Here is an 8,545-nt window from a genome sequence, read left to right as displayed (position 1 = left end):
TGCGCATTGCTACCCCAACAACCAAGCACCTGTTGGGCCCTGCACAGCTCCTCAGACCTGCCACCTCATTTCTGGTTCCATGTGGACTTGTACACAGTATTATTTTATTCACAGTAGAATTCCTGGATTTGATAGCTCAACACCTAGCTGCATTCCCTAGATTTCACAGCTGTGATTTGATGATCATCACAAGGAATGTAGTGATTTAACACTGGAATGGAACAATCTCGAGCCAGGGGTTCACGCGGTGGTAGACAGATATTACTGTGCTTCCCTGAAAATTTAAAAATACCCCCAGAGCCCCTGAGAATTCACGGCGATGCCCTAGCGTGTTGAATTCAGTGCACAGTTTGGGAACTGAGATAATACACTCATGATCAAAGTTTGAGGGAACTTCAAGTCAGATCTTCTCAGATTTTAACAGGCACAGGAATGGCTGGTGGAACTTGTTTTAATGTGGATTTTGATTCAGTAGCTCTTGTAGCAGGATTCTTGCACAGAGAGACGTGACACTGAGGCTCTTGTGTCAAGGGAGCAACTTTATTCATCGTACCGGCAAGGGCTCAGTGGGTTGTACTGGAAAAACTGAACCCCGATCACAGAGGGGCCTTGCCTTTTGTACAATGTTTGTTCCTTTGTCTCCCACACGTGGGAGAGTCTGAATGGGCGGTCCTGTTACAAAATCCTGAGGAATGTGGCGCATGCCCACGTAGCCAGGTTGCCTTCCCTGGTCTTGAGATTTTCACCACATTCCTTAGGGAGGGGCTCCACCACAGCCTGGGGTGGGGTCTGAGAAGCACTTTTTCTAACAAGCTCCTGGGTATGGAAAATGCCACTAGTATCTAACACTAATATGGAACATGCTTTGAGTAGCGAGGTTTTGTTTTTCTTTTTTAATGTTTATTTATTCTTGAGAGAGATAGAGCGTGAGCGGGGGAGGGGTAGAGAGGGAGGGAGACACAGAATGTGAAGCAGACTCCAGGCTCCGAGCTGTCAGCACAGAGCCCAACACGGGGCTCGAACTCACAAACCGTGAGATCATCACCTGAACCAAAGTCTGTCACTTAACCGATTGAGCCACCCAGGTGCCCCGAGTAGCAAGGTTTTATATGAAGCAGTCAGGAAAGATTGGGCAGCCAACGTAACCATCCAGGTCTCCAAAGCGCATGCTCTTTCTCACAGCCATACTGTTTCCCACATAACTAAAACTGTTGGTTAAAATTTTAAACAGATTTTTTGTTTGTTTGTTTGTTTGTTTACTTAGAGAGAGAGAGGGAGAGACCATGAGAAGGGGAGGGGCAGAGAGAGAGAGAGGGAGGGAGAGGATCCCAAGCAGAGCCTGGCAAGGCCTGTCACAAACTGAAATCACAATTCGAGCAGAAATCAAGAGTCAGATGCTGAACCAACTGAGCCACCCAGGCGCCCCTAAAAACACCTCTTTGCACCGAAAACATCTCAAGAATTCTCTCTTGACCTTTCGCTCACATCACGTCATCGCCAACCCACGCAATAACAAGAAAAGCTAAGCAAACTACACACCAACAACTCTTCTTAAATCCATTTGAGAACTGAGGCCACAGGACAAGCCCCCTGCCTCCCACACTGGCAAGACAAACAGATACAGAGAATGGCGACTCACTGAGCAGAAGCGCCGCGGCAGAAACTCCCACCGACACCAGGGCTCTGGCGTCCATCTGTAGCAACACCCAGAGTGTAGTTGACAAGTGGCTGGAGGCCCAGTGCAGGCAAGACGGAGAGTGAAAAATCCAGGGAGGTTTTGGTGAGAGGTAGCGTAGCTGGGAGCCCTGTCAAGTTCTCACAAGCAAGATCAGAGAAAAATCCCCTCCTGCTTCTGCAAGGGGGTGGGGGGAAAATAGCCTTTCTTAAATACACCCAGAGAATTCTATTCTTCTCAACGAGGCCTGCCCTCCAGGGCAACTGTTTTCCTAATGAGCCTGGGGGAAGGGAAGTACTCAACTCAGCCTCTTCCAGCCTCCCAACCTCACCTGAGTGCAAATAAAGAAGCTCTCTTGAAGGCCAAGGCCCAGGGACACCGAGACCTCACAGTAGGACGATGGAATGCTTCCCTTCCACCAGTGCCTTGTGTCTCACTAGGGCTCCAGTGTAACAACCCGGACAGCTGCGAGAACTAAGCATCTCAAGATGTTTAAGAAGTCTCTAAGGAAATCCAAAGACCACAGGGGAGACAAAAACAAGAACACCACAGGAAAGCTTAGCCTCTAACACCTACAGCTACAGAAAACAGGAGACATAGCCCAATGTTTAGATAAACCCTCACACTAATGGCTTATTTCCCTCAATTCCTTTTTTAAAACTTTTTTTTTAATGTTTATTTATTTTTAAGAGAGAGAGAGAGAGAGAGAGAGACAGAGTATGAGTGGGGGAGGGGCAGAAGAGAGAGAGACACAGAATCCGAAGCAGGCTCCAGGCTCCAAGCTGTCAGCACAGAGCCCAATGGAGGGCTCAAACCCACGAACCACATGATCATGACCTGAGCCGACACTTAACCAACTGAGCCACCCCGGTGCCCCTCCCTCAATTCCATTTACCCAGTCTGTCATGTGCAGCTTCTAACAAAAAATTAGAAGCCATACTAAAAGACAAAAACCTCACAATGTGAACATGAGCCCCTGGCACATGTTCCACTGTTCGATCAGAAGTCATTTACAAAACACAAGTTCAAAACTAAAATTATTGAGAATTTCAAGATGGAAGCCTCAGAGCTTCACGGGCCCTTTGAAGCACAGGTCTCTGTGTGCCTGCACTGGTCCCTTGTATGCACAACCACCCTGCATGCTAGATTGAAGACTAGTTGAAAGGGCAGGCCTACGCAGGCCAACTCCATCCTGTTCTGTGTCCTTCACCTTGACCACGCCTCCTCCCCTTGAGTAACCTCCTGCTCACCTGCCTAACAGGACTCGGACCCTTCCCCAGCCAATCGGCTGAGGCCACAGCCATTACCTCACCAACTGCCCCTAGGCCCCAATAAAACCTTTGTCCTTTTGAAACTCGCTCTCTCTCCCGGGTATCTCACCGCTGCATCGGTGCAGGTAGGGGATTGAGCTCGAGCTAGCTCGAATAAAGGCTCTTTTGCTTTTACATCGGACTCGGCTCCCTGGCGGTATTTGGGAATCACGAATTCTGGGCATAACATAGTTAGCATGCATAATCCAGTGGTTGCTCAGAGCTGAACTCTGCTCCAGATCCTAAGGAAAGGATCTAAGGAACTAACTTCTGGAAAGGACTGTGTTTTGAGCAGTCGGCTTACTCTAACAACTCTGTTTCCCTGTAAATCATAATAATGTTCCTGGGCCCACCTCCAGCTCAGCTGGCCCCCGGGAGCCCAATTACTTTCTCGCTGTAAGCATTCCCTCACCCAGAGGGCAAAGTCATTGCCCTGCCTGTAGATCAGAGCCCCTGTTCCTGCATACGCCCTGCTGTGCTCCATCACCCATGGCAGGGATAGGTACATGACACATACAGACTCAGCTGTTTTTAGCAGGAAACTTACATGAAACTGCGTGGCATCTGCAGAAGCAAATCAATTGAGTGACATTCCTGTAAGATACAGTATTTACTTAAAGCAAATCAAAGCTATTTGGTAAGACAAACAATAAAACACAGTTAACATTGTCTCATAGCAAAGAGGAGTTACCTCAAGATCGCTGATAGCTTTTCATGACAAGGAGAACAGGAAAGAATTCAGGAAACACTCAACAAAGCCCTGGTCCCACTGGGGATACCCGCTGGCCATCAGATTTTAGACAACAAATCATAGTTCCTGCAGCATGTTGGAAGCAACACAGCATCCCCGGCTAGGAGAATCCTCTGTGGTGGCTGGCCAGGCAACAGTAACTGTAACAGAGGCAGGTACATTGCTAAATATCATCACAAGTGCCTTGTTGAGGGTGGACCCCGGAAAAATGAAAGACGCTTTAATTCTGCCAAGTTCCAAAATGGATTTAGATACGTAGAGGCTGGAGCTAAACTTTGGTGGTGGGGACAAAAGAGAGCTAGCTGGGAGAGTTTGGTTTTGCTCCTGAGGGAGATGCACCAGAGGAACTGAGTGGGAAGGGAAGCCTGCATTATGGGAAAATGGCCAAGGAGGTTGTTTGTTTGTTTGTTTGTTTGTTTGTTTTAATACAGGGATGTCTTGAATTCAGTGTGAAATTGTATGTGTTGCTGTAATAATAGGATGGTATGAAATACTGATTGGGATCCATTTCTGACTCCAGAGGCTACAACAAAGTGCTGGGATAACAATGGATATCAACAAAGTGCTCAGATCCTTCAGGTCCACCAGGGTTACCAGCATTCACATGGAATCCATGCAGACAATGAGCTAGACCCAACAAAGTTAACCAACTCCTTCCATGGGCATACAGATAGGCCTGGGTGCAGTGAAGGAGTCAGCTTGCACAAAGAAAGGTTTGGTCCTGCTGTGTTCCTGGATGGTAATCTCTGAGCCCTTGGAATGTCCTGCCTGATAGGAGTATATTTGTTTACATGGGGGCCTTCGGTCATACCAGATAGTCTATGCCAATAGTGTGATTTATGCTGGGGACCTTGGACCGCATGATATCAGCTTGATATCTAAGGTCTGGAGACTGAAGTCAGTCACATGGGCAGGCAGCCATGCCTACATGACTGACTCCCAATAAAAATCTTGGACACCAAGGCTTAGGTGAGTTTCTCGGGTTAGCAATGCTCTGTGTGTGTCAGCACACATAGTTGCTGAGGGAAGTAAACACTGTCCCATGACGCCATTGGGAGAGGACAAATGGAAGCTCATGCCTGGTTTCTCTTGGACGTTGTTCTATGCATCTCTTCCCTTTACTGATTTTAACTTGTGTCCTTTCACTGAATAAATCATAATAGTGAGTATATTGGCTTTTCTGAGTTCTGTGAGTTCTCCTAGAGAATCATGGAACATGAGGGTGGTCTTGGGGACCTCCCGAACTGCAGCCTGTCTCTTCTTTCCCCCACCAGGTGAATGCAGAGGAAAGAAAGGCTGGAGGAACCGACCATCCCCACCCTCTCTTAGTTCTTCAGGCCCAGATCAGGGGTCCCTTCCCTGCCCTGAGAGGGGTGAAAGTGGACATGAGAGTCAAGCAGTAAAAATGAGCAGGATGGAATTTTTGTAACTGGAATTAGGCTGTTATAGTAACGAAGTGAATGGAAAGGAACAGTAGGTATGAGATGTGGAGGGAGCCTTCCTCATGCTTGAACAGAGCCCAAGGGGAGGAGTTATTTTTAAAAGTTTCATATTTACACCTTCCCATTGGGAATGCCTCAGTGAAGTTGGCCTTCTCACAGATCCCCTTCTGCACAGCACAGTCGATCTCAACCCCTGACTGTACTTTAGAACCGCCCAATGCACCTGGGCCTTGTCTCCAGAGACTCTAATTTAATTTGTCTGGTCTAGAGGTTTGACATTAAATTTATTTTTAGTTAGCTTTATTGCTAAGTAGGTGACAAACAATGAAATTACCAGTTTGTTGAGCTTTGAAAAATGTATACAGAAATATAAATGCTACAATAATCATGATGAAGAATATATCCATCTCCCGGAAATGTGCCTGATTGATCTGCGTGGCTTGCAAACAACATAAATTTATTTTTCCCAGTTCTGGAGGCTGGAAAGTCCAAGATCGAGGCACTAGCAAGGTCAAGGTCTAGTGAGGGCCTGCTTCCTGGTTCATAGCTGGCACCTTCTCTCACATGGTATCCTCACCTGGTGGAAAGGGCTAGTGATCTCCCTGGAGCCTCTTTTTACCAGGCACGAATCCCATTTATGAGGGCTCTACCCTCATGATCTAATCACCTCCCAAAGATCCCACCTCCTCATACCATCAACTTTTGGGGTTAGGATTCATATAGGAATTGGCCAGGAAGGGGTGGGGCACATTCAGACCGTAGACATTTCCTTGAACATCGGTAGAGTCAGTAACATTCCTTTAACCCCTGGCTTCTGACAAACAATGATCTAATTTCTGTCTGTATAATTGTGCCTTTTCTAGAATTCATATAAATTGAATTATATATCATGTCATCATTGGGTCTAATTTCTTTCACTTTGAAATTCATCCACGTTGTGCTTATCAGTAGTCACTTTTTATTGCTGAATATTTGCCAATCTATGTATATACTGTAATTGTTTTTTTGTTTTTGTTTTTGTTTCTTTGTTTGTTTTAATCCATTCACCAACTGATAGATATTTGGGTCTGGTCTGAGACCCCTGATTGAAGATTGCAGATTCACTTTTTTCAGCAGGGCAGAACAGCTCAGGTGCATTGCAAGCATGTGAGCCACTAGATGGCGCTCCATGTTCACATTGAACTTGTCAAAATTCAGCACAACCAGAACCTGTGGGCTTTCAAGGTGCCTGAGCTTTTAGGCACCACGTGCCCAGAGTCTGAGGTCCACCCTACTTTTAGGGACCTATGAAGGTTTTAAAATAGCTTTTAGGGGCGCCTGGGTGGCGCAGTCGGTTAAGCGTCCGACTTCAGCCAGGTCACGATCTCGCGGTCTGTGAGTTCGAGCCCCGCGTCAGGCTCTGGGCTGATGGCTTGGAGCCTGGAGCCTGTTTCCGATTCTGTGTCTCCCTCTCTCTCTGCCCCTCCCCCGTTCATGCTCTGTCTCTCTCTGTCCCAAAAATAAATAAAAAACGTTGAAAAAAAAATTAAAAAAAATTGCTTTTAAAATCAGGAGGAAAAAACGAATATAATACTCCTGGACTTCTGGAATATATTCATTCTTATACCAATATGCTTCCATATATATATATAATTTTTTTTTAATGCAGGAAGGGATCCATGAAAGCAAAGTATCCAAGGTCCACAAAAGTCCTAACATGGCCTTGATTATTTCTCTGCATCACATTTAGAGTGTGGATCAAAAATGTCATAAAATTTAATACAGTTCCCAGGGTGCATCTCTTGTTATGAACATCTTTCAAGATGCATGCATTCACAAATTTGTTTCATTCAACAGAATCATTCTCAGTCAAATTCCTCTTGACCTTTATCTCCTAAATATCTCTCCAATCTGTCACCTTCCCCGTATACCCACGCTGCCACCTAAATCCAGGCCACCTGTACCTTTCTCTCGGATTATTACAATAGCCTCGTACTGGCCTCTGTGCTTGCAGTCCCTCTATTAGCAGCCAGAGCACATCCCTTAAGAGCGCTAAGCTGTTAGCCTTCGTGCACTTCCACATATTTCGTGCATAGGATGCCCCTTCCTAGTCATTACCCTCACCTGATAAAATCCACCTCCCCCTTGAACGCCCTGCTCCCAGGCTCCGGCTCTCTGCAGCCTCTCCTGGCTCCTCTCAGCAGTCTGGCTCCCCCATGGGCTGCCTTAGCTGTACCATGTTTGTGTGTTTACATGTCTTTTTCCTTTTTCATGTTATGAGGTGTGAGTGTAGGTGCGCGTATGCGTCTGCATGTGCACATGTACGCATGGGACCACATTTACAGAGCAGCCATTAGATGCAGGACTCTGTGCTACCTTTTTTATGTGTCGTTTCAGTTAATTTCTCATTTAGGTGACCAACTCGTCCTGCTTGGCCTGGAACTTTCTGAGTTTTAGCTCTAAAAGTCCTGTGTCCCGGGAAACTCCTCAGTCTGAGGCAAATGGGGATGGTTAGGTATCCTATACAATAAGCCCGTTATACAGAGGAGAAAAACAAGGCTCAGAGAAGTTACAAAACCTTGGCTAAGTCCATAAAGCTAATTAGTACTGGGACCTGGCTGTGTCCCTCAGAAAATCAGTCCTTTTTCCAGCATGGCGTGCTTCCTGTTCATGAGCAGGGACCATGTCTTACTCAACTTTGTGTCTTCATGCCTGTCATGATTCCTGCATATATGAAATATTTGATGGATGAGTGATTCAATGAACAAATGAACTCTCCAGGAGAGAATCAAAACAGTTGTTACTTGGCGACATAGTGAATGAATCAAGCCGTGTCTCCTCCCTCTCTGTGGTTCTGTGTACTCACAGAATGTTAGAAAATTGGGCTTAGAGAAAATAAATGACTTGCCCAAGGTCACACTTCTGGGAAGAAGGTGGAGCAGGAAACAGAACTCAGGTTTCCTGACTCATCCTCCACGGATCTTTCTACTGGAGCACTGAGTGAAATAGACCAAAGGGTAGGGAAAACAGTGGGAGAAAACTAGACTATTTTTTAACATCTAGCTGAAGACGCTAAGCAGCTCTGAACTGCTAGGATCTGCACTATTAACAAAAGACAAAACAAAACAACCCCTAAGACTGGGAACTTTTCTTCAAAGAAAAGAAAAATAAACCTGTCAAAATATTGCATTGTCCATGTCTGGAGGGCTTACTACAGGAGCACGAAATGCAGGAAGCCCCAAATTTGTCACCCAGAGGGTGGCTTTTTTCTTGTCAATCCTCCCTAATCCCACTCCAAAGCAATCAGGTCTTGGGTTCAAACCAACCTGGCATCTCCAAAATGGAGGCAATGTTTGGAGATCAAGTGGCCAGGCAGTGCCAGCCAGAG

Source organism: Neofelis nebulosa, chromosome 4 (assembly GCF_028018385.1).
Source record: "Neofelis nebulosa isolate mNeoNeb1 chromosome 4, mNeoNeb1.pri, whole genome shotgun sequence".
NCBI classification, from domain to species: Eukaryota; Metazoa; Chordata; class Mammalia; order Carnivora; family Felidae; genus Neofelis; species Neofelis nebulosa.
This window is presented reverse-complemented; position numbering follows the sequence as displayed.